Source organism: Xenia sp. Carnegie-2017, unplaced genomic scaffold (genome assembly GCF_021976095.1).
Source record: "Xenia sp. Carnegie-2017 unplaced genomic scaffold, XeniaSp_v1 HiC_scaffold_14, whole genome shotgun sequence".
Taxonomy (NCBI): domain Eukaryota; kingdom Metazoa; phylum Cnidaria; class Anthozoa; order Malacalcyonacea; family Xeniidae; genus Xenia; species Xenia sp. Carnegie-2017.
The window spans coordinates 2048052-2073751 of record NW_025813447.1 but is presented as its reverse complement, the minus strand read 5'-3'; the positions used below and the strand labels follow the sequence as shown (position 1 = coordinate 2073751).

At 33.6% G+C, this 25700-nt stretch overlaps 1 long non-coding RNA gene across 4 annotated transcripts; it reads right to left on the bottom strand.

Moving 5' to 3' along the window:
- Positions 1-3963: 3963 nt before the first annotated feature.
- On the bottom strand, positions 3964-24644 carry LOC124434273. 4 transcript variants are annotated; one of them, XR_006944731.1, is made up of 5 exons: positions 24367-24644; positions 14992-15311; positions 10687-10861; positions 7735-7938; positions 3964-5559 (listed from the first exon to the last, which is right to left on the bottom strand). It is a non-coding gene; the product is annotated as an uncharacterized LOC124434273 (long non-coding RNA). The 4 variants fall into 4 exon arrangements; XR_006944730.1 differs by lacking the exon at positions 10687-10861 and having other exon boundaries at positions 24367-24637; XR_006944732.1 differs by lacking the exons at positions 10687-10861; positions 24367-24644 and adding an exon at positions 21812-21955.
- Positions 24645-25700: the final 1056 nt, after the last annotated feature.

Sequence of the window (25700 nt, the reverse complement as noted above, 5' to 3'; positions counted from 1 at the left end):
TGAACACAAGATGGTAACGTCATGGCGTCTGTGTAAAGTTCGCTTCTGCGCTTCATCAACCGACAAGCACGCCGCATAATATAAGTTTAGTTGTAAATTGGTAGCGCTGAACTTATTATGGAACGTATTATAAACAGAAACCGCGTCAAATCAATGGACAACGAAGATTGAACTATTAGACATCTCCAATCATTGGAAAATTTTTAAAAAATCCAACATTGTTGTTTTTCATGGAATTTATTGCGTAATTCCCATGTTGAATAACTGTAGTGGAAAAGAGGAATTAAATCCAATCATGGATAGAGAGTGTTGATTTAAGAAAAACCATTATGGATTTTACATAACACATTAAAGGCGTTTAGGAAAAATTTTCTGTGAATAGAACTTGTGAACTACTCGTACGAGCCCAGTAAAGATTTCACGTGAAGCCAGTGAAGATTTCACATGAAGCCTAAGAAGAACTCACGTGAAGCCAGTGAAGAACTCACGTGAATCCAGGAAAGAACTTACATGAAGCCTTGGAATAACTCACATGAAGTCAGTGAATAACTGACATAAAGCCAGTAGACTACTAAACATAGAGCCTGTGAACAACTCGCATGAAATCTTTGAACAACTGACATCAAGCCTTGAAGAACTTACATCTGGTATTCATATTAAGCAGCACAAGGCTTGTTATTGCTAAACCGATGCAAACGCATGTTCATTAGATGAGTGAAAGTTTCTATCAGTCTTTTTATAAAGTTGATGAATCTTGTGTTTTTGGCTGCTCAAGTAAGTACTATGTTCTTGTTTACCCTATTTCAAACAGAGTTAAGTTATCGACGACAGGACGAGCTTTCTAGAAATTCTTCCATATTTTTACATAATTATGTATATTTGCAATCATGGATATATATTTAATCTGCTTGGATAAACAGATAAAAATGGCAAATAATGATGGGCGTTGCTTCATTCAATAGATTATGCCATCAATTGTAGATAAATTACTAACACTTCAAACAGTGTTCGCCCATGGATTATACTGATGCTTTATTAAACTATTAACACTACTGTGAGTATAAAAGTGTTTCTCTTCCTTCAGGTACACTATAAAGGTTTCAGAAATGCATATATGTAATGATGATCGACGATCGATTTTATTCTAAAACCTTTTTGAAATGTGTATAATATGTTTAGCTACGTATAAAATGTCTGTAAAGCATTAAATCGCTTGATATCGTGCACACATGGTAATATAACCGAATTATATTTCAAAACTTCTTTGATATGAAACACTGTTTTATTATCTTCATTTATCGGAAGAGGAATTGCATCAAAATGTTTTTTTAAATACAACTCAACATTATGTGCATAGCTTATACCAACATACAATTGATGGTCAGCGCCGTTGTTGTTAAAATTCTATGTCAAGAAGTCGGTAATGACAATGTATATCTCTAAGTGTCCACTTTGTGAAAGTTTTGTTAATACATCTGGAAAAAATGCATATGCAACTAGTTGACTGTTTGCACGTGGTTCACGAACATCGATTTTTTATCAAGGATTAAAAACAACCTGTATACAGCAAAATTTTTTTAATCAATACTATTGTCGTAATACAAGAGCAAACAATGATGTATGATCATGTTGTAGTTTGACTGACCTTTATTTTAGTTCGTTGTTGTGACAGCGTGTTATATTACACGAAGGCAATATAATAACAATAAAATTGCCGTCACTAAACTTGGCTGTCTTTCAGTCATTCTATATATATATGTATAAAATTTCATCCCCCGCGATATCCTATTCCAGGGTACGAAACAAACAAAAATAGAATTTTCTGGTCAATTCAAATAGAAGCTCTTTAAAACAAATCTCTTTTGACTTTAACACTGTGTATTTTTAACACACACGCGCGCTTTTGTTTTGTCATGACTCAGCAATGATATCGTTAGTTGGAACTGTTTTATTATTTTACATTTCCTATTTTATTCCCTTGCTTACAAGAATGACGGTTTATCTTCTTGTTTCTTAGTTTCCTTTGTTACATTAAAACAGCGATGATGTTCTTGTAATATTTCGCTAACACAAGTACTCCTGGGGCTTTAATAACGCGCTACACGATGTATATAAAACAACAACGTTTTCGTGTTAATTGATTTTATAACGTCATTGCATGCGCTTCCCGTATTATTTCTTAGATTAAAGGATGACATTTTAAAGATCTTTGGCATAACGTAAATATTGACTAAACGTGTATGGGCAAGGCTTTCTTTATCCCGTGCATGTTATAGAATTGTTTTCAACGTCATCGAACATTTTAGTCATATATTTTGAACTGCGTGCGATTTTTCATTTTTTATACATATATATAATAATCACCAGCGGCGATAGAGCCCATGACTCACAGCATCTCATGAACGGTTTCTTTTTTACGTCAAATTTTTTCCTTGTGATGTGGGTGGGTGGTATAATTTTTTCTCTCCTACTGAAATATATTGTCTCATGCATAAATATCGTTTGGTTTTGACAAATTAAAATTTCATTGTATAATCATCAAACGCATTAACGCCGTGCACAATAAACTTGGCGCTATGTTTATTTGTACTTTTAAAGCATTTGTGGTTTCTAGAAGGTTCCTCGACCCCATTCTTGCGTACAAAGACGTTCTTCAGACACGTCGTTGGTTTTTTTAAAATAAAGTACTGTTGAAAATACCTGACCGTATGAGATGATGCGATCATGGCTGGGATAACCTATGTTAATAACGAAGAGAAATACATTTAGATAAAGTTAATATGCATTGCTATAGATCAAGTAAGTAAACAAAACATGATGAGAAGATGAATGTACACCACTAATTGATATCTTCCTTCGTGTGAATCAGCTTTTCCGCTTTAAAATTGTCGTTTTGTGGTTGTATTGTATTGGAAAAAGGAAAGAATTTATCGTAGCAACATGTAGTATGATTCTAGAAATGTGCTAAAAGTATTAGAAAACAATAAACTGTATTTTTGAATTCGGGCTCATGAAATAGTTTAATTCTATACGCATATCTTCAGCGAAGTGTGTAATGTATCGTGAAACTGCATCGATTTTTTGATCCTTAACGCCCTCATTATAGAAAGTAGAAATTTGTGTGTATAATCGTCGATGTATTATACAATCTGGGTACTGATGATGTTCTAGCACTGTCTACTGACAAAGGCTATTAATGAAAAAGCATCGCGTCACTTGAGGGATGTATCCTTTTTATAAGTAGAATTTAGAAGGAGGTTTTGTTTATCTTTCAATTTCTCTATTGGTCTCAACACGTTTTTCCTGCCGCAATTTAATATTTGATAACACTTAACGTAATTCCCCCTAATAGATTATTATAAAAGCAGTTATAAAAATTGTTAAAGCTCGTCCGATTTTTGTTTTTTCGCAGCTTCATCTCGTTTCATGATTAAAAATATCATGACCGATTTTTAAATACGTGTTACATATACTTGTGTTATCGATCACGCAACGATCACGTGAATGGACACGAACAGTTAAACATTTCAACGTAATATCTTGATTGTTATTTTATCAGAGTTTTTCATTGTCTTCGATCATTTGCAGCTCGTTAATTATATTAACTTGCTAGAAGTGATGTATCCAGATAATATACTTTTGTGTTTAAATGATAACAATCAATATACATTCATTATGTCTCCACAAAGAAACTTTATCATCTTTCATGTGTTTGACATTGAGAAGCACTTATTAACTTTTTAAAAAAAAATTCTTTCCCCGTATCGCTTTCATGTAGAAGAATGGATGCTGAAGCTATAAACGTATTGTTGTGACTAGAGTTATATTGATCGTGTTTCTGAAAATGTGTAATGAAAACCACGGAGATTTTTAATTTTATGTTCCAGTTTGAATCCCCTGTTTTATTATTGAATGCGTGCGCTGCGTGTTATAAATTTAAATATTACATTTTACAATCGTGACTTTTTGTTTGTATTTCTTTTAATTTATCATTGTTCATATTGACGTATGTGTGCATAGTGCATTGACAAACACATTACTCATTATTTACATACAAAGGAAATTTCGCATTTTGAGTGAATTTCTCTGTATATTACGCAGAAACATACTTTAACAAACGCAGCAAACATTTGCTGCAATAACTAAAGTCCTTCTCTTATGTGCTTCACCGAAATTTTAATATTCCAAGTCGCTTAACAAATTTAATATTCATAATGTACAAAATTCTCTCTACTTTATACATTTATACTATATGCAGTCTAACTCTATACATAAGGAGAATATTATGTACAAAAAAGTTTATATATTACAACGTTATCAGTAATGTTACGACTATATTATAACTAGGCTCACACAGCGTTCATTGTCATTGTGTTGGTGTTTGATCTTTTCGGTGCTCGACTTTTGATTTCAAGATCAAACGTTGACGACGCTAATGCTAACGTTTTCATAATTTGCGTTTGTATTTGCATCAAAAATGGCCGAAAATTTAGGAGGTTGATGGACGAAAAGCACGATTCAGTTAATAGCTTGTCAAAGTGGGGTAATATTTGGTGATATCGACTCAGATGAAATATTATGAATATTGTCTACAAAGCAATTTTTTTTGTCATTAAATATTAATATTTTAAAAGACAATTGCTTGTTCATCGAGGGGAAACGTTACCAAATTTGGTGTTGAAACTTCCCAAAGATGTTTGCCTTGTACTTGGAATTGCTGTTAAATAATGTGAAGACACCTTCGTATGAATTATCGAACAGTTCAAAGTTTGAACACTGCTAAAATTTGCAAGTCTCGCCAAATTTGGTCATTGAAATGTCTAGCTTTGATCCTTGCGCGTAATCGTCCTCTTTATCCTTTGAAATGTTTTAACAGCTGACACCTAGTGAAGATTGCGTTGAAGGAGAGTAATCATTTGTTAAGAAACCAAGCCTGTCTGTAGAATCATGTTATGTAGCTTTTTGAGAGTAATTCTTCAACATTTCGAGCGGTTGCTCTTCTTCAGTCCTTGCAAAAGTGACCATTTATCGCATATTTTCAATAAAATACAGTTCACCGTTATAATATGTACAATTCCCTTAATTTTATCCATCCACATTAATTAATGTATACATATATATACAGATTCGGCGAAACACCGAAATATCCATGTACAAATGTCCTCGATCAAATCGCCAATGTTCATTCATTACGAAGAAGTTTCTTTTGTATGAATCTGCAGAGCAGATATACTGCAAAACAACTGATAGATGCACAGCCGGTCAATTGCAGTATCTGTTCAACTTCGATATTGTTATTTTGTTCACCCCCGCCGTTTTGTTGGGTGTTCATAACATCGCCAATGCGAGCCAGTTCATGACCAAAATATGCCAGGTTAGGATCCATGTTCTCAGCCATTTCGCCGCTTTGAATTCTCAAGAGCGTATGAAAAACCAACATGCACCAATAGAAACAGACCGCAAATTATCAGCTCGAAACACTGCTCTCTCTTCAGTAGCAAGCGTGTCGACCGATGAGAGTCTTTGAATGAAGTGTTGCCAAGCCAGGCGTACGAATGACTATATCAAATTTAAAAATAAATCATGTTTAAATATATAACGCATTTGCATATCCGACGCGTGTTAAAGATACAATTATTATGCCCACTGATCTATATGCTGCCCAAATTTTATTTGAGTATAGTCATTTGAAACAAAGACCGTGCAATATAATGTCGGAAACATCTATTGATGGTCAAATTCATCATATGAAGGATATATTAAAGATTTCGTTTTTTTATTGGTAATCTAAATTGCCAGTTAAAAGTTATTTTCGGTGATTTTGCCGTGTCATTCAGTAACCGATACGTGTCGGTGACTAAAATTGTAAATTGTTTATGAAAAGTTTTCTTTCTCTCTCCACGGGGCGACAAAAGATCTTTAATGCTCACGTTGAGTCATACAATATTGAGAAAAAACAGGAGACAGTGTCGTCGCTGATTAAGTCACGATTTATGACATTCTATTCGTTTTCCGACCTTTTGTGTCTTTTTAATTGATTTATAATTATAATTTCTTTGCCTCCAATGTTATTAAAAGAACATATAATGCATGAATATTCTTAATGGTTAATGTTGCAAATTTCTTTCTTTTAATTGATTTATAATTAGAATTTCTTTGCCTCCAATGTTATTAAAAGAACATATAATGCATGAATATTCCTAATGGTTGATGTTGCAAATTTCTCTCAATATTCTCTACTCGTTTCGAAGTTGTAGATGATTGCAAACACGAGATATTTTTACACATCCTAATACATTCTATGTAATAAAATCTATTTAATGCTATTATCTACAGAATAAGCACATTAAAAAATAAGAAACATCAAAATCAAAAATATACTGTCGATCGGATGATATAATTTTAATTCTAATAGAATTAGCGCAGTAAATGCTGGTTTTCGTATAATCTTTCAAGTGACGTCATTCGTGTAAACGAATTTTATGGAACTCTGTTCAATAACGAGAAACAGCAATAAAAATAACTATTTTTGTAATTTGATCATTCATAAAAGTTTTTTAATTCATACTCAAAACCGGAAAAAAGACTTTTTTGTGATCGATGTCTAAAAGTGTTAGTGGAAGGAAGTTGTAATGATACGACAAAAGATATCATGAAGAGACAACTAAATTGACCGGCGATAAAAATTATTCTTGCTCCGCCTCAACAATCATTACGCCGTTGTTGTTATCCTTATTATGTGTATTTTATCACAGTATCTTTTCATTGGAACAAGGGCCACCGCAATTGTTCGTAAACTGCTTAAGTATATTGTTCCAAAGAATAGAGCATGCCGAGTAACTTTTTAAACATGTCAAAGCGCGTCAATTGTGTGTTGTTTATTTATTATTTAGCAGCATAGTTACTGTCCTCTTGAGGCATGTACCATTATAGTTATTATCAAATAGCACAAAGTTCCTAATGCCCTCCAAATTGTAGTTGTGTTAAAGTACGTCAATTGTGTGTTTTATTTATTTGTCAGCATAATTACTGTCCACTAGAGGCACGTCCAATTCTTGAGAATAAAAAGTTTCGAATATCCTCAAAATTGAAATTCTTAAATCTTAGAATTCTTCCTAATTCTGGTTAGAATTTTCCATTTTTACTGTAAGGTATTAATGTGTGATACAGCAGTTTTTGTCAATTTTGTCGTTTCCACATATGCGAAATTTTTGTCGTACTTTATGTCAACTTAACAATTGACACGTTACGTTCAATAATAAACATTTACGTGAAAATGTGGCAGCATTTTCAAAAAAGCAACTCGATAGTTGCTTTGACATTTTGAATGCCTCATTGACATTTTGAATGCTAGTAGATATAAATGACTACAAGATGGGCTCCGGAATACTTTTTACATTTTAATTAGCAACATCATCGACGAAACACGGATAATGATATTTCAATCGATTCAAAGATATTTTCAAAGGCAAAAAGCTACACTTTAAACCGGATAATCTATAGGATAAAACGTCAACTCGACGACACCGTGATGTTTCATTTTCGTGAACGAAATATAATTATCTTTTCAAACGCTTGCTTGAAAGCTTCGCAATTCGGCGGAAAGCGTTTGGTATGCTTCGTGCAACCGGCTCCAACACTTAATGTTTATAGTACGCCTACGCTTGCTTGTGTTATTTTTGAACGGATTGAATTCTCACTAATATGAAGTTGTGGTACTGTATCATAGCGTACCTTTGAATGCTGTCAAACTCACAGATGAACTGCTTGTGTTAATGGTGTACCATTACCACACAACACCACTCTTTACACCATACAAATTGCTACACGCGATGCACGAGAATGAACTGCTGTATCTTTCAATGAATGTGGTGACTCCAATCGAAATTTTTCTATGCAAATGCTTCTCGACTTCTTGCCAACACGTTAGTCGCGAAACTGCATTAAAAAAGAAGATGATACTATGTTATATACGAGAACACTCGTGATTTAATCGCACTATGGTGTTCGATCGATATGGGGTTTTTATATCTGCGTTTGCATGTCATAACACAATGCGGTCATAAATTTGGTGCTCCGCCTACTTTAATTATTATAAATATCAAGATGTTTTCAATCAAAATCATATAATTTTGCCTCGAAATTACGTGGTTTTTTGCGTAGACGAAGAGTCGCTTCGCTACATACGGCTATGTATTGCGAGAACTCGGTCGTTTGTGCGCGAGGATACGAATCGAAACATTCGAACATAAAATATTTTTTTTCAACACAATAGCTGGATAATTACTGCGTTGTCTTTGTTAACTGTTTTCATTTGTTTGCATTGTAAACGTTCAATGGAATATTGCGAATGACAGTCGACAAACATGCCCATGCTTGTTTTTTAACAATACTTCTGTTTATAAACTGTACAACCATCCCATCGCTGCGTTTAGTAAACTTGGCATTAGGAATTACAAACGAATAACATAACAAATGAATAAAACACCTCCACCTGCTTTTCCTACTGCGACAGTTACAAGTCGCGAGCACTAAATTTGATCTGTTGACGTTATTGTAATATTATGCCTTGCGATGACGTTTCGCGATTTCCCGCCAAAAAACAACGACTTGTATATTTAACCTTGAATTTCCTGAGCCTAGCGATGCTAACGACGAAGAATTGCTCTTCAGTGCGTACAATGATCGAAAGCTACTGTATATGGGTTGGCAATATGCTCAGCTTAAGCGTCACAGTAGCGGTGTTTTCTGTGAGGCCAAACTACGGGGGCGCCTTATCGTCTATTCGTGTCATCAAATTTTTCGTATAGGTTAGCCAACGTTAATAAAATCGAAAGTTGAAGTCACGCGATGAGAAAACGACGTTTTTTTAAAGTGAAGGACGGAAGGATCGACGACGCCTGTTTCCTAAGACAATTAATACCCTAATATGGCGCCAAGAACTTATCTATGAAACTTTATTTTGTTTGAACGCAATTATGCTCATCCACGCAAGCGACAAGACTTTTTGTTTCTATTTGCTGCGTCATCAAGTCTTTGAAGGCAACAAGTATGATACATGTTATCATGAGGTCTCTTCATTGATTTCGATTCTTGAAAGCGCGCTCATGTCGTGCGATTTGTAACTGACAAAGATCTACTGGCTGATAAAATATACTGTGTTGATCCATTTTTTTGTCCCTAATGGGAGATTTCAAGTGCGATTTGCGTTATTAAAAAATGCTTCAAATTTACATGAATTACAGGCTTTGTCAAACTTCGTGACATTGAAACGCCTTGCCTAATCAAGTAGCTCGCTCCACATCATTTGAAAATGCTCTACAGCGCAACAACAAAGTAAAAATATATGTTGCGAAGTTGGCTTCTTTTCTGTGTGCTAAGTTAACTGTACCTCAAAGTTACGTGTTTAGCAAACACAAGAATGCGTTGCGGTTTTGGTTCATAGCGGGCTAATAATAGCATAAATAATAGATACGTACAAAGAAAATAATGCCAATAAAACGCACAAGTAATTGTGTATGTCCATTACAAAATCGCCATATATGAGCCGAGCTCTATTTATAAAGTGTGACATTCCATTGAGTAAGTCTCCCGCGAGTCGCTTTTACCAGCTCGTGCCAGCTTTCCTGGAGGTGACAATAAATTATGGCATTGATTGTCACCCTGATAGCATAATGCCATTGTTATTCAAGTGACGATAATTCGTATGTCAAACAGTGAGAATACAATTTTAAATGAAACAGGATATCTCGGTGAGCATAGCACAATTAGGAACCTGTGTTGTTGACATTTTGGGGGAAACGCGTATCGAGATGACTGCATGACGTTGTTTTTGTCTTTGATAGCTAGCTGTTGTTAATCTATTAATTGTATTTCCAGTGTCGTGCGTAGAAAGAACTGTAGTCGCGGTAAAATGTATATACGATATTTGTAAATGTTGCATATCCATACTTAAAATATACTATTTCACGTTCCTTGGAAACAATAGTGTTTGTACACTTTTACATGTAATCCAGAAACATTTACTTCACTATCGAGTATTTTAATTGGCTCTTCAACAACACATCTGACTCTACTCGAAATAGCAACCCTGTGATACTTTAACTTTTCCTAAATTAATATTACCATCGTGGTATGTAATGAAGTTTTACGTTTTATATAACTTTATATGGATATATGTGTTAGTTAATCGACTAGTTGCCCTTGGCCTCGATGCTTGTAAGGTCGTATTATTGGATCCGGTGAATTACGTTAAATATCAGAATATGAAGCAATTGCAATTTGTATCGAATACATTTTATTGATATTGCAATTATTATATTGTAGTTACTATATGCGTATATATTTGTAAACGATCAATTTTTTAAAACTTCTATTATCTAATTTATATGACGTTAATTGCAATCAAAACATCTCTGAGCAAGCGCTAATTTGATAAAACTATTTTATAGGCTTTGGTTGTGTAAGAGAGTTGCAGCTTTTTGTACGCTCACTTGACATTACCCCACGAACAGGTAAGCGATTATTTTAATATGAGAAAGTAAATGCTATGACGCATATATAGACAATTCTAAATTCTAACAGATCAAAGCCCATAAAGAATTTATATCTTTATAAAGAAGAGTCGACATTTTAGTTCGACGAATTTGTACGTAGTAGTAAATATATATTTATGAGTACAAATACCTTAGTTTTTCAATGCGCTCAAAGCAATACGTTTATGCGATCAAAATTTCTAGCGTCGTATGTAGACGGCCGCCGACTTGAATAAACATCTGTTATGTTGGACGAGGCGCTTTTATATGACTGAGGTAATCAGCGTTCTTCCTGTATTGTTATATGACGTATAGGCGGAAACGGTCTAAAAAGTCAGCACAAGCTGCATGATAACCGGTTTCAAGGGGTGGGAAAAATTTACGGATTAAATTTCTTTTGTTTGATGGGGGTGTTTGGTTTGAGATGTTGCGGAAGGGGATAAAACAGATGTAAAATTCCTAAGTATTAATGGAAATTTGTATAAAGTCAGTATATAATTGTTATCGAAAATGATATGTATTACTTAACATATATCCACTGGCAATATTTGTATGGTAAAGGAAGGGAAAATTCATTATGATGTTTAGGATACATATACGTTGTTTTAGAACCACGAAGAAAAACATTTAGATTAAAGCAATTAAATAAGGCAACATGCACTATACGCTTTGTGTGCTGTATATGTTGTAACATGCAACTGTGACATCGCGATATGATGCTGCTTTGAAACGAAAGTTTTCGTGATTTCCTTTCATAAATCTAATCATAAATGATTACTTCATCAAAGACTTCTTTGATTCATGTAGCTTCTTTATGTCAAATATTAATCGTTTTCTTTCAACGGTTTTTACATTAAATTTGATCGAGAACACTTCATAATTATATTAGTTAAATTACATCCTGAACTTTAAAGAAGCGTTTTCAAATCCTTAAAATCGCGATCTATCAAAATAATAGCTTTAACTTGGACATGTATTTAATAGCTTTTAGCTTGGCTTTGAGGCCCTGCGGGTATGGCAGAGACTGTGCATGAAAGGCTAAAGAAAACAATTTTTTTACAAGCTTCTCTAAATGGACCCCGGTGGTCTACGAGCGAATGTAGAAAATGACAACTCTCTCTGTTGAGTTAGTCAATTTATATCCGTGCGTCAGTAGTCTAATTCAAAATTCTTTGTTCATTTTGTTGAAATTGTGGTTGCTTGTAGTTAACATTAAAATCTTTTGTTAGACGAAATTGATTTAGAAAACATGTTCTTATTTACCCCCCAGCTTGGTACGACGTTATTCATCATAATCTTATTTATTATAATAATATTGAACAAATTTGTATTGTAATTACAAGTGCTCAGTGCTTTCTTTAGCAAAGATCAGCGATGCAGGTTTTTCTCCATATAAATGGTACATATATATCCAAATATGTAGAAGTATGCATTAACCTAAATCATTAAAAGCTTTGCATAAGATATATGATTATCGTTTTCTTTTTTTTTTGATGGGGGATTTTTATCTGGAGGTCTTTCAACCACGGTGGACATCGTTATTAAATCCATCAGAAAACATCATTATAATCTCAGAATAATGTAAAGAGCATTAATGAAGCTTAGACATGTGAGCAAAAATAACCTACTGAATACAAAACTTATTGTTCAACAAGGTTTTAACGTGACAGCGGGATTATAACTTGGCATCGTACCTGGATTAAAAGCATAAAGGATTAATGCGCGGGTTTTGGTTGTTTGTATGTTTTTTAACACATACGTATCAAAGCATGTTTTGCTGTAAGTTCTGTGAAATCCATGTCTGTGGGCCCCAAAATGCACGTAAGCTAGGCTGATTTAAGACATTCCTTTGTATGTTCATGAATATATAAATGTGGAAATGTATAATACGTAATATGGATGTGTTATTCTTTGTGTAAAAATTAGAAATTGATAAATATACGGTAGCGGGCACAATAAAGTACAAGGTGCTGATTTGAATTTCAAAATATATAGTTATGCTATTTGTTATGAATTTCCGTTAAGAAAATATCGTTCGAATCGAACAGAAAGAAAATCTGTTTTTGCAGTTTCATTTAGTAGTTCCTATTGTCGCTTGACTTCATGACAGCATGCACCCCATTAGAATGACATTCTATTTTAGTAAATGACTTTATGATTTAAAGAATTTGGACAATTACCTTGGCTCAATCCATACGTGATTAATTACCTGTCGTGCCGATTCCTACGTAAACGTTTGCCAACCGAACATACGATTGATTTGAATACAATGAACTGAAAGGCGCTATCTGTATATACTTGGGCGCGCATACGTGTGATGTTATGTACAAGCGTATCTTTGAAAAGCAGCGTGTTTATGAAAATTGCTGACGCATAAATTTTTGCAAAAATATATATCTCATTAAAAGCAATTTCATAATTGGAATATATTGCAACACAATATTCTTTAATCTGACATAAATTAAGAGCAGATGAGCATAGAGCTTTTTTAATCGGTTTTTGACAGTTTCTCTCAAAAGATGTACAAGTCGATTCGCTTGTGAATTAAAAGTAAAATATTTCATTTCCACTTTACCGCCGCTCTTAATTTACTTATTCTTACGTCATTGTCGAAAGTTTTAGGTAAATACTGTATCACGCAATCATTCGAATAAACTTGTCATAAAGATCTGAAATCCACGACGTTTATAAACTTTTATTGTAGTAAATTTGATTTCAAATAAAAATTTGTATTCACTCCAACTTTCATGACGTTAGCAGTTTATTTTCCTAATTTTTATTTTGTATTGTAGTAAATTTGATTTCAAATAAAAATTTGTATTCACTCCAACTTTCATGACGTTAGCAGTTTATTTTCCTAATTTTTATTTTGTATTGTAGTAAATTTGATTTCAAATAAAAATTTGTATTCACTCCAACTTTCATGACGTTAGCAGTTTATTTTCCTAATTTTTATTTTGTTTCGTTTGTTTCCACGGCAACGGTAGTTGATAAAGATTTTCATTTTTCAAACAAACTACGCAACGTGGTAATTTTGCCGAATAAAGATTATTGTTGTATAAGTTGACACATGAATCCGACCACATATTAATAAAACAAACTTGTTGTAAACTTTGCTTGTAAACTAATTTAAACAGTTTAACACGTCCGTCCATTACAATAGAAAAAGACTATTACGGTTCTGTATCGTGCAAGTTATGTATAGTGCAAGTTCGACTTAATATTGTTATAAAATACTTAAAATCATCGTGAATAATTATAATTCCCCTTCCCGAATATATAGCAAATGTAGAAAATCAAATAGTGTGCATGATGTCATGACAAACTGAGCAATTTTGAATAATTTATGTTCGTTCCCAAGTGTGTGATTGACATGTGTTACGAAAAAATGCGTGATCCGATATTAGGATTATATACATAATACAGTCAAACGTTCACTGATATAAAATTTTATTAAACAATCTTTCGGCAGAATAATAAAATTGAAAGAAATTTTTTTCAATATTGAGTCTGCACGATCATTATAATTTGTTACTAAATACTAAATTTTAAACGTCATAAATTTTAAACTTTCTTTGTTAATTGTGTTAATTACGTGGCTTTTGCCGCGTGTGCCGTTTGAAGTAAACGTTATACAATGTTTTTACAAACACTACCGATGAACAGCTATTTGTGAAAAGTAAACCAAGTGCTTTCCCGTACTTTGTTTAACTGGCGTAAATTCATATTTTGAAGCATGAATCGTCAAGTGCTTAAGATTACGAATCTTGAACTTACGTAATTAAAATAAGTTTAACATCCAAATGACCTGTCGTAATTTTACTTTCTTTTGTATGGAGAAAAAAGGTTCGTGTAATCTTTAATGTAAAATTCAACGTGACAAAAAAAAAGGACACTTGTGGGAAATTACGGTGAATTGAATTGTGTCTTGAAATATTTTCATGAATTATCCTGCTCGTTTTATGAAATATTTCACCTGCTACATGTACATGTATTAGTTCATGTTCATTTGCATCCTGTGTATTTTGCATACATAATTAATGATTTGTTTATTTTGCTCAATCAAACCCATCAAACCTGACGGTAATATGCAAGAGTTGAAGTCATATGATGAATATGTAATGCTTGGAACATGATAACAAGCGAGTACTGGCGCTAAGGATTCATTGCGTTTCGTGTTTTTTTTTCTCATGAATGCATAAAAGTGAACTTATATTCATATGTGCATCATGATGTAATACATAAAATGCTTCTTATAAATACATGTGGAAAAACTGGCTTGTCTACCAGAACATGTGCTTTGTCATTGGGTATTTTTAGGTAAACGCGGTTACTTAATATGAATTTATTTGTATCTTAAGCTATACGCTGTATTGAAATCAACGCAAGCAGCGTATGTTATTTTATGTTCATTGATCTATACATCAAACTGTAGTGAGTTCTATTTAAAACTTACCAAACACAAGGTTCCTTTGTCTATGGTTTTGTAAGCGTTCACATTAAGGAGTATTTCGATGTATTTCCTGTAAAATCATCTATCCGTATGCTTCATGTACCGTAGAGCACCTTAGGTATCTCACTGTGTATCACACCCGAAATTCCCTCTTTATATATTGTGCAGAATCCAAAATGATCTCATCATGTACAGCAGGACACCGCAATGGGTAATGTTTCCATATCCTACAGTGATCCTTTGTAACCCTGTATAATATACTTTCGTGAATAATAATCATCCATTTTCTAGTGGTTGCCAAGAAAACATTTCGTTGTATGGATCTAAAAAAATAATTATACATAGTTTATTGAATATAACCTACGGTAGAAACTAAGACACTCGGGCTATACACCGTAAGATGATTTATTTGATTGTCTGCAAAATCTCCTAAAATGCGAAAACCTAAGATGTGCAATAGAATTAAACATTGATTCAAGACTGACAAAGTTTCTTGAAGAAAAAATGGCTAATCATCTTTTTAAAACGTTTGAAAAAATCACTATCTAATGCCATGCCGCTATATATAGCCACCAATAATTTCAAACATGTCGTCTGATCATTGGCTTTTGTATCAGTTATTGAATCGCGCAAGCTCATTAGCGTGTATTGTTCTACGTGGCTTTTGTTTCAAGATTCGGAGGGATATATTATATATATATATATATATATAAAGCCAAGGTCACCTTCTACTGTGATGATTGATGGTAAAGGAGTTCAGGAATTAATAATTCTTACTACAGGAAATTCATAACTACATGATCGTATTTTAGTTGGCAGACATTTCGTGTGTCCGTTATTCAATAGCATTTGCCACGCGCAACTAAAGTAAAGTGGAAAGTAGCAGCCACAAACAGTTCTCCACAAACCTCTCGTTTGTATGCGTGCGTGCAAAAATCACCCGAACTAGCGAACTAAAACTGTTTTTGAAAGGCTCAGCCATTCAACGAAATCCCGTTGATTATTTGACAGACATTCTGTTGAGAAATTCTATAATCGCATTTAATACCTCTAGTTCATCCGTGATAAGCGCTGTGTTTTTTACATAAACGGCTTTGGTAGTTCTCCTTGGTTTAGGAGAACTAAATTCGTGCAGCGTTTTTGCAATGCATTAAGGCAACCTTTATCAGCAGTTGACCTGCACTAAATCGGCGTTTAATGTCGAACTAGAGTAAACAAATAATATTTTTAAATGACATGATTGCTTTGTTAATACACACAATCATTTCTATACATGACGAATTATTGTACAATAATGACGAAATACATTTCGTTTCCGAATACTTTGTGCACTGTTGTGATTTGTTTGTTTGTGAATGAAGATGGTAATTGAACGGGCAATATTGTCAGTAATTGTTTTACCACATTTGTGATTTTCAATAAAAGACAAACAATGGTTTTTATCTTGAATTTCCGAGCATTTCTAATTTTTTTATTCGTTCGGTGAACGAGGAACTTGAAGTGCTTCCTTTCACTTTCTTTTCAGACAAAGACGATGTGAATAACAAAATATAATTATGATTCAACATGGTCTAGGAGACGGTGAGGGGAATGACCTTTCGTCGGGAAACCACCAGTGTTTGTTAAAGTGTCTTTGCTTTCCCCTCTTCCACATTACCCAGCGTGGGTAGTATTTCGCTGAGTAAAAAAGCCAAGACAGTTTGTGATACTCTAGATATTGGTTTTGTCATCGACGCCGTCGGTGAGTGCATTTCAATTGTGTATATTGCTTTGCAGTCGATTCGACATATCACGCTATTGTTTGCTGTTGCGTGCCCAAACACGCACGCTCGTCAACTTATCTTTGTTGGTGTCACAAGAAAAATATTACATACAAGGCCATTTTCATTTAATTGCGCATAAATGACATCTTTATGTTCTGTACACATGTATTTTACGTAATATTCGTACACTCATATCGCGACGAACATGCGTGTGACGCTTCTAATGTGTATTTTTGGAAAATATATATTATTTCCTAATATATAATTTTCGACAATCGTGCGGGCATGCGTATTCGCGATGTAACTGCTGACCACTGACATATACGCGAAATCACAATAACACCATCTCGTCGTGTAAAGAAACAGTCGCCTACGAGGTCTGTGCTGGTTAACATTTCATTTCTACCTTTGAAAGACTGTTGGCTCGAAACCGTGTCAAAAGGGAGCGAAGCTTGCCTAAAGTGAAGATCATTTTGCCGCTGTACCTCAACATTATTTTTGTTTGACCGTAAACATTAATATCGGACAAACGTAGCTCATTTGGAAGTGCGCGTAATATCTCTCTTGTTTTCGCGATTGTGAACGGAATCGTGTGATATCCAGTCAACTAGCATGATAAATATGTGCAATACACACTTGTTAAACAACAATAAAACGCTCAGAGCTAAAGACGATGATGAAAACGAGAATGAGTTAATGGCCGCCAACGCAATCAGCGAAATCGGGCTTACACTTGCTGAAATTGGGGACAAACTTAACGAAGACGCTTTGAACAAATCTTTGTACTTTAAAATTACGATTATTGGATGTGCCGTGACTTTAACTGCTATCTTGGCGTTAAATCGCATGTAACAATTTCGGTGTATTGTATGTTATACATCGATGTTTTGTATATATATATAGTATACGCTATAGCGTGATTGTATTTCGTGGGTTTTGGTCATAGCAAGCATATAAGGTTATAGAACTATCTTGAGATAGAAGTATGTTGATTTATGTATTCCATGTTATGGGAAATCATTTTAGTGTCAGTTCTTCGTTTGTTGTATAATAATTTAGTCGATTAGTTGAGAGTATATACAGTATATCAATAGTGACTATTGAACTTTATAGTTAGAAAAATAGTCGTGATTTATATCTAAAAGGACTTTTGTTGTATTTAAAAGTTTTGGTTTGTATATAATATGTAAGGTAAAGCTTAAGAAATTGTATAGTTTATTGTGCTCTTTTTGATTTTTGCCTACACACCGAAGTTTAAGATGAAGCAAAATTGTCGCTTGCTGACATTTCCCGCTTGCGTATTTATTCTTACTTGCACAAACTTAACTGTTATGTCTCTTTTCCCATAGTTTATGATGCATTGTTTAGCGAGTAGCTCAATTGGATATCAACGATCATTTTTTGCTTTACATTTTCCTTACATCTTAACATTTGCGACAAAGTTTATTGAAACGCACGAACATCGTTGAAAATTTGTTCGGGTTGTGTTCGATGACGCGACACGTATAGCTGTAAATCTTTTTTAAAGGTCCAAACAAATCACAAGAGAAATAGTAAATCCTTCCAGTACATTATTAAATCTGCATTCATGTGATGTTAAGGGGCTTTATAAGCTCTGCTGCATTCTTCACCCATTTGCAACAACAGCGATCTTTACAATCGCTGGGGTTCCATTTCAATATTGTGTCGTGCTACGCCGGCCGGTGCGTTTGTATTTAAAAATAATCAAAGAAATAGTGTTAGTTTGAATGTATTGTTCTCTATAACACTTTAACGAGATATTTGGGATTATAAAAATATATTATGTGAGAGAATATTGCAGCAATAACCTTTCGAAAACCGAGTTCAACTGCGAAATCAACATGGCGCTTGTTTCATGCCTGGCCTTCTTGACTCTCGCTTTAAGTTAGAACACTAAGTTATTCAAACATTATTTCATTATGGAAAAAAAAGATTACGTATTACAGTAAAAATTCGTCAGAGTCTTATTGAATTATAAAATTCTTGTCGGACGCTTGAAAATTTACATTGCATCTGACCGTACAACTTTTCGGCCTGGCGTCATATTAATTGTTGTGCGGCCATATTTTGTGTGCTTCATACACAATCATGCTCTTTCCATTTCAATTACTCGCAAATTTGACATTTAAATATAACCATAAGGTTGCTTTGAATGTGCCTAGTTGAATGTGTTGTGTATTTTCAATGGAACTCGTGTTATGCTTCTGTGAAAACACAAAATTCATTTCATTCAGCAGTTACGTTCTTCACTTTGAAACATGTTTGACATTCACATGAAATCTTCAGGTTTTCATATCGTTCAATTGTTTATGCATAAGTAAGTTTTCGTATGTGCACATAGATATAATACTGATGTAGTAAAAGTAGTACTTTCAATTGAAAAAGCTGTACTGCCTCATTTCTAAAGGATTATATTTTATGTATACCAAGTACAAACTGAATATGTTAAGAACATAAAACATTTTAAGTAACACTGTAAATTATATACTGTAATCAGTTTCAAATGTACAATATAACATATTGTCGCATCATTTGTCTTTATAGTGATGTGCGAACTGAGGTTTTGTACCTTAACTTAATTTGACATAATAATCAGAAATATTCTTTTTATTTAGTGAATAATTAAAATCAACGTATAGTTGTTGTTGTCAATCAGGGATCTAAATGATCTTTTTACATATATGTAATGCGATATGTTTTTGAGTCTGTCTTTAACCATATAGTTTGAAGAGACCTTGGTTCTCGTTGATAGCGTTTTCTCAATTATAGTCATCCGCAAGTCTTGTGACTTCAAGACTTCAGATGAGAGCGCCTATGCGTGACGTTTTTCTTCGTTGTTAGGCTGAGCATTGTGACGAACCAAATGAAAAATATTTCAAAAATAAAGCTTACGTAGCTGTTACAACAAGTCGATATGATCTTATGTGTTGTAGCAACGAAATACGATCAAGGTATACTTTCCTTTTTTTTCTTTGTGTATGCATACATTTGTACGTATGATTGTAATATATTAGTAGTTGTCGCGGTGCATTCATTGGTTTTGAGATTTATCGCCAAAAAATAGTCTATGTTATGAAAAGTGAAGAGTGTTAATGTAGTATATATAGATACCAAATCCACAATCTAACTCCCATGCATTTTTGAATATTTAATTATTTGCTATCCACAATGAAATGTTTGTGTATTGAAAACATAACATCGCAGCATGCTTGTTGTATGCAATAAAATACTTCAACAAGTTTTTTTGCTATCATATCTCTGCTTAAAGCATATTCAGGTACTTATTGAATTTTTTTAACAACTCAAACTTTTTGAGTATATATGGCCGTGTTTCATATGGCGTACTTATTTCAAACGACAATTTATGGCATCTCCTGTTTTATAAAATGTCAAAGATGTGCAAAACATATGTTTGTATGCCGGTATTTCAGCCAGTTGCTTTAGCAGCTCATGAGAATGCGAGAGTGCACTTTAACTGTCATGTTTACATTGTGCCATAATTTATGAAGTTTTCAAGCACTTAACTTGTGCTTTATTGCACATTGCATTCATTTACGTCTTGGATATTTTTAAAACCGGCTTACAAAACCCAGGGATCGTTCGATCAACTAAAAATGCATTGTTTGCACTTCTCTTGTGGTTCTTCCTATTTACTCAAATACGTAAATCATTTACCGGGTAAAAGCCTCATGATATTACAGAAAGTATAAATTTTCTTTCGCCAAAGAACCTTGCACAATGTCAACTGACAAATAGATGTGAAAATTTGACAATGCAAAGTATCTATGTATTTTTACTGTTCAAAAAGCTGTCAAAATGTTTGAAGATCAACTTGAGTAGTTGAGTTGTAATGACAGCGTGTACTTAATGTATTTTTAGTGAAGGATAAGACAATAGTCTGGTTAGTATTTATATTCCTGTATCGTTTACTTCCTTTCTTCCCCTTTACAAAAACCTACTGCGAACTTATATTGAAAGCGGTGTTGCGCCAGTATTTGAACGACAGCGATATTTCAATTTTAACCACCCATCCATACATATCCCATAACACTCCTAATTTACGCGAACGTTCTACCGAATACCCTAAAGTTCCCGATTATGAATATCAAAATGATATTTTTAAATTTGCAATTTGCTTGCAATATACATAATTTATTTGCGCGAACAAGAAATTCTTAATACCATGAATGCATGTATAGTTTTACGGCATACTTCAGCATTTCAAGATCCAGTGATTTTTTTCAAATTGTCGTATCTTGTTTCAAGTGCATTTGCCATTACGTTACAAAATCCAAAGTCCAGCAGTAATCTTAGGCTGCGTTGTATTATATGTTTAGCTTTGCTTAAAGAAACATTAACACTCGATTGTATAACCTGCCTTGGTTTCTGGTGTTTAAAACGCATTTCCTCGCATGCATCGCACAACACGAAATATTTTGATTACACCGACGCGCTAAGTTTTCTCTATGTATTTATAATTGTACCTGCTGAAACCATGCACGAAAACATTCGCAATCTATCATAAATTAAGTGCTGTGCATAGCTATAATATACTCAGTATTCAAACTTTATAAGCTGTTTTGTAAACTTTTTTGTGATTTTTTCATTTTTAAAATATTGCCTGAATAAAGTTAGAATCAAACACAAGAATAGCCAATGTGTTCCTCGGTTTGTTTCGTGTTTTATTAATGGCTAGGTTTTCATAACTTTTATCTTTAAATAAATTATGAAAGTATTTCCTGATCAGGTTGATAAATATCAAATAAAAATCATACGTGAGCATTTATGTAAAATGTATTCAGTGTACATGAACAAGTGGTGATAAACTATAACAATGGGAAACCATCATATATATATATATATCTATTGCCTTGTCTTGTGTTTTAAAAATCAGCGACGACGGATGTAATTTTGATTAATCGCTGAATAAGATATTGATTTCTATATGTGTTTGACACCAACATGTTTAACCAGAATTGAGCAATAAAAGTTCAAAAATAAGTTAAAAACTACATACATGCCTATTACTTTATACATACCTAGCATGAGATATATGAGAATACAACGTGAAACTCCAGTGCTTACTGAATAGGAGCAAGTTTACATGGTTGCTTCCTTAAACTTCTATGACACAATATATAATGTTTGAAAACCCACCCACTTACCTAAGACTGAAAAGAATGTGATTATTTGGATTATTCTATAAGTAAAAGGATGTGCTACCCATATTTGGCAAGAGCAATCATAACACGTATTGCTTTTGCATTGGTTCAAAAGCATTTTGTTAATATTTATAGAGATAGTTAACTAACAGGTCGATTAATTTATATCCTCTTTATTGTGATTCGGTCGACAACATTTTGGTCGTAGCGCACTGCAAAGTAATTACATGTGAACGGCATCGACTTTGTATGTTTCAAGAGGTTCGTTCATTTTCTCTGATTTTCCAAATTATATAACATATTCATATATGCCATCTAGTCTGAACTATAATTAGTCAATTACGGTAGCTGGAGAAATCAAAACTACAATGATTTTTATTCCTATTGCAGTAGTCAGTTGGCATACAGCATATCTTTGTAGAAAGTATTGTGCCTTTCACTGCAGTTGTTTATTGAAAATTGTTCACATTAGGGGGTAATTGTGGCAATCGAGTATTCTTTAATCGAATACATGCCCGGACAGGATTATGTGTTAAACACACTAGCGCACGAACGGTCATCCAAAAGCAAAGCTTCTCATGTTGCATGTTAATATAGTTTTCTGTTATACCTACGAGGTCGACTTTGTCTTGTCTATACTTTAATTGTAAACATTTCAAAGTTTTTACTGTTCGTGCGTATATTGTTGTACATTCATGCATGTGAAAGTATCTATGAGTTAAAATTCCTGCATATATTTTCCTGTTTTTAAAGATTGATACATGGTTATAGTTGGTTATCATTCATCTCACAACTGTTACTCTTGGATACCTTTGCCTTTCTTTTATTTTGCAGAAATTCGGCAATGAATAATATCTCACTCAAACGGCAAAAATTTTTACATCGCGTGTGCACACCTTATGAAATAGACCGAAGGAATGTATGAGAAATTTGAAATAGTTTCCAAACAAGATTTGTTAAGGTTTTTCATCAAGTTTTTTTTGGCACTTTTGAAGCATTCGACTGTTTCTTTTCAGATTAAAAGTTGTGAACTTTGTTTGAAACTTTTTCAACTTCATTTTGTATTCTACTAATAAAACCTTTGTCTATTTTCATGTTATTAATACTCAAATTCTCATGTGGCACAAATCTATCTATTTCAGCCGTGCGGCATATTTATCAAAAAAAATTAAAATCAATTATCATTGTTATCTGTCATGCGTTGACAAAGAATTCTTCATGATCGAAGATGGTGTTTGCGTGTTTCTATAATCGGTCACATTTTTGTCTTAGAAGAAATACAATATGCGACACAGCATCCTCAACATCCATTAAAAGTAAAACCTTAAGCCAATGGAAGTGGATTTGAAATTTAATCCTCTTCAACCTGGAGAATAGGATGTGGTACAAGCGTGGGCAAAATTAAATGAAAACTCGGAAATTTTTGCATTTTTAGTAAAATGATAATTATCGCCCAAAGCTTCACACATTCCTTGTTTTACTCGATTCTTCTGGACTGTTGTCATAACAGAAGATTAGAAGATTTTACGTACATTTTTTAAATATCGACATGTTAAAATAAAAGGTTTCGGTGATAAATTGCTGCATGAATTTTTGTCTTTGCTCAGCGCTTAATAATAATGCATGGGTGTTTGTGAGTAAGTGCGCTTAATACCCGTATATATAACTTTGGCATACAGAACGCATACATAATTTAGATCGCGAAATTTTTTGTATGTATAAGACTAATTTGCGCTAGTATCGATTTACTTTAGCTTCAATTTTACTGGTGTCTATGCAATTTTATGGAAATATAATTATTCTCAGCTCAAGCAGCTGCAGTTCGTGTCAACTAAAGATAAATTACGACGGCGATATTATTTCTTCGATTAAATTTAACGCGTTTCTTTTTCAATCATAAATATCAGGTCGTTATTATTTCTCATAAAGCTCGCGATAATGAATGGATTTGTGAAAATTAAACGCTCTAAAACCTATTTACTTTCTGTATTAGCATCTATCTTGTCTAGACAGCATGCAAATAATTTATTAATGTATTTCAGCAAGCATCTTTTAACGAAAGATTTACAGACTGTTTAAAACTTGCAAAAATTTTAGCTTTCGAAACAAACCGCTTTTATTTGACTGGGTGGGTCGGTACCTTTGACTAGGAGGTCAAGGATTGTATGACCTCTCTGGAATTTCAGATCAGTTTACTTTAGGCTCATCGTCAAAGTCTGTCGTGAAAATTTTAAAAGCGCGCTTGAAAACTGTCCATGAATTGCCAACATTTCGAGCATATTAAGTTTAAATTAGAAATTTATGTCTATGTTGGTATTCTGCTCTAAAACACGTTCGCTTTACTTCACATGATTGACTTTCTGTTTATCACATTACAAAGGCTTTTTATGGCACATTCGCTCGTTTGTTTGAAATAAGTATTTTTTGTATACCTGATTGGTTGACGTTTCATTCGTTCTGAATATTTTTCCTTTCCGTGTTCAATACATCCAAACATAAGTTATATATTCATAGTCAATGTAGTGACCTTCATAAATAGTAGACGGCTGCTCATACTGTTGACGGCATACTGTTGTAATGATCTCTGAAACCTACCGAACGTGGGTTTATGTATGGCTTTTATTTGGAGCCTTTTCGCGCGTGTTGCCACGCGGGACAATTTCGTGGATAATTGAAATCGTGTTATTTTGATAACGGAACGCGCGTTGCGTTATATGTTACATTAGTGCTAGTACGTTCTTACTTTTTCGATCTCTTGCTCGCAAGGCTTCTGAGAAAAACACATTATTGTATGTTTTACTCTAACGCTGGCGTGATCAATGAAAATCGGTAAAAATTTTGCCGGAAATAGTTCGTGAATAATTGACGGCATTAAAAAAACGTCCGCAAATTGTTCTCACCCAATCATACGTGTTTTTGGTGTTAGTCGGAAGCCATCTGTCTATGAGTTAGCAACATTTCAGTTCATTTAAAGTGCCAAATAAGTATGTATGTTAAGACACGTTGATGAAACAGTTTTCCACGGTCTTTTCAAAAATTTCCAATAGATTTATATGAAATCGATGTTTTTGTCTTATATTTCTTCATTATGAAGTGATTTCAGTTGTCATTAAAAGTCTATAAAAATATGCCGCGCTATCATTAGCAAAGGGCGATTACTGATTAAACGCATTTCATCCTACTGTTTCTAATACCCCCCACGCTAATCCCTTGCTTTATATTATTAATGATTTCTATTCACTACTTATTGAACGTGTTGGTAAAAGTTTGGAGTTTAAATCTACGCGACTGTAGAACATAGAAGAATATATAGCATGACACAGTGAAATTATACATACAACTCTAAAATATAAACTTTCTTTTACTGTAAATAAAAAAACAAAGCCTCGTTAAATACAAAGCGGCCATTATATCAACAGTACGGAGTCTCTTGGCTTGGCTCCCACAGTCTATTGAGCTAGTGCATGTACGATGAATAATGGTATATAGATACGTGCTAGATGATAAGGAAATTTACCCTTGATATTAGTTGATGTTTTGTTCACTAAAGAGGGATGACCAGCGCAAATGCTAAGAACTTCGAGGCGATCCTCAATTTTGTGGGATGCACACGCATGCGTAGAAAAGACCTAGAAAAAATGTTGATCGTAATTGGTTGAAATTGCACATGGAGTAATGTTCCATATGAAATTTCTGTCTTCAATACATTCAAAAATCATTTGATGATGCTTAATAGCCTGAACGTATCATAAACATAATATTATTC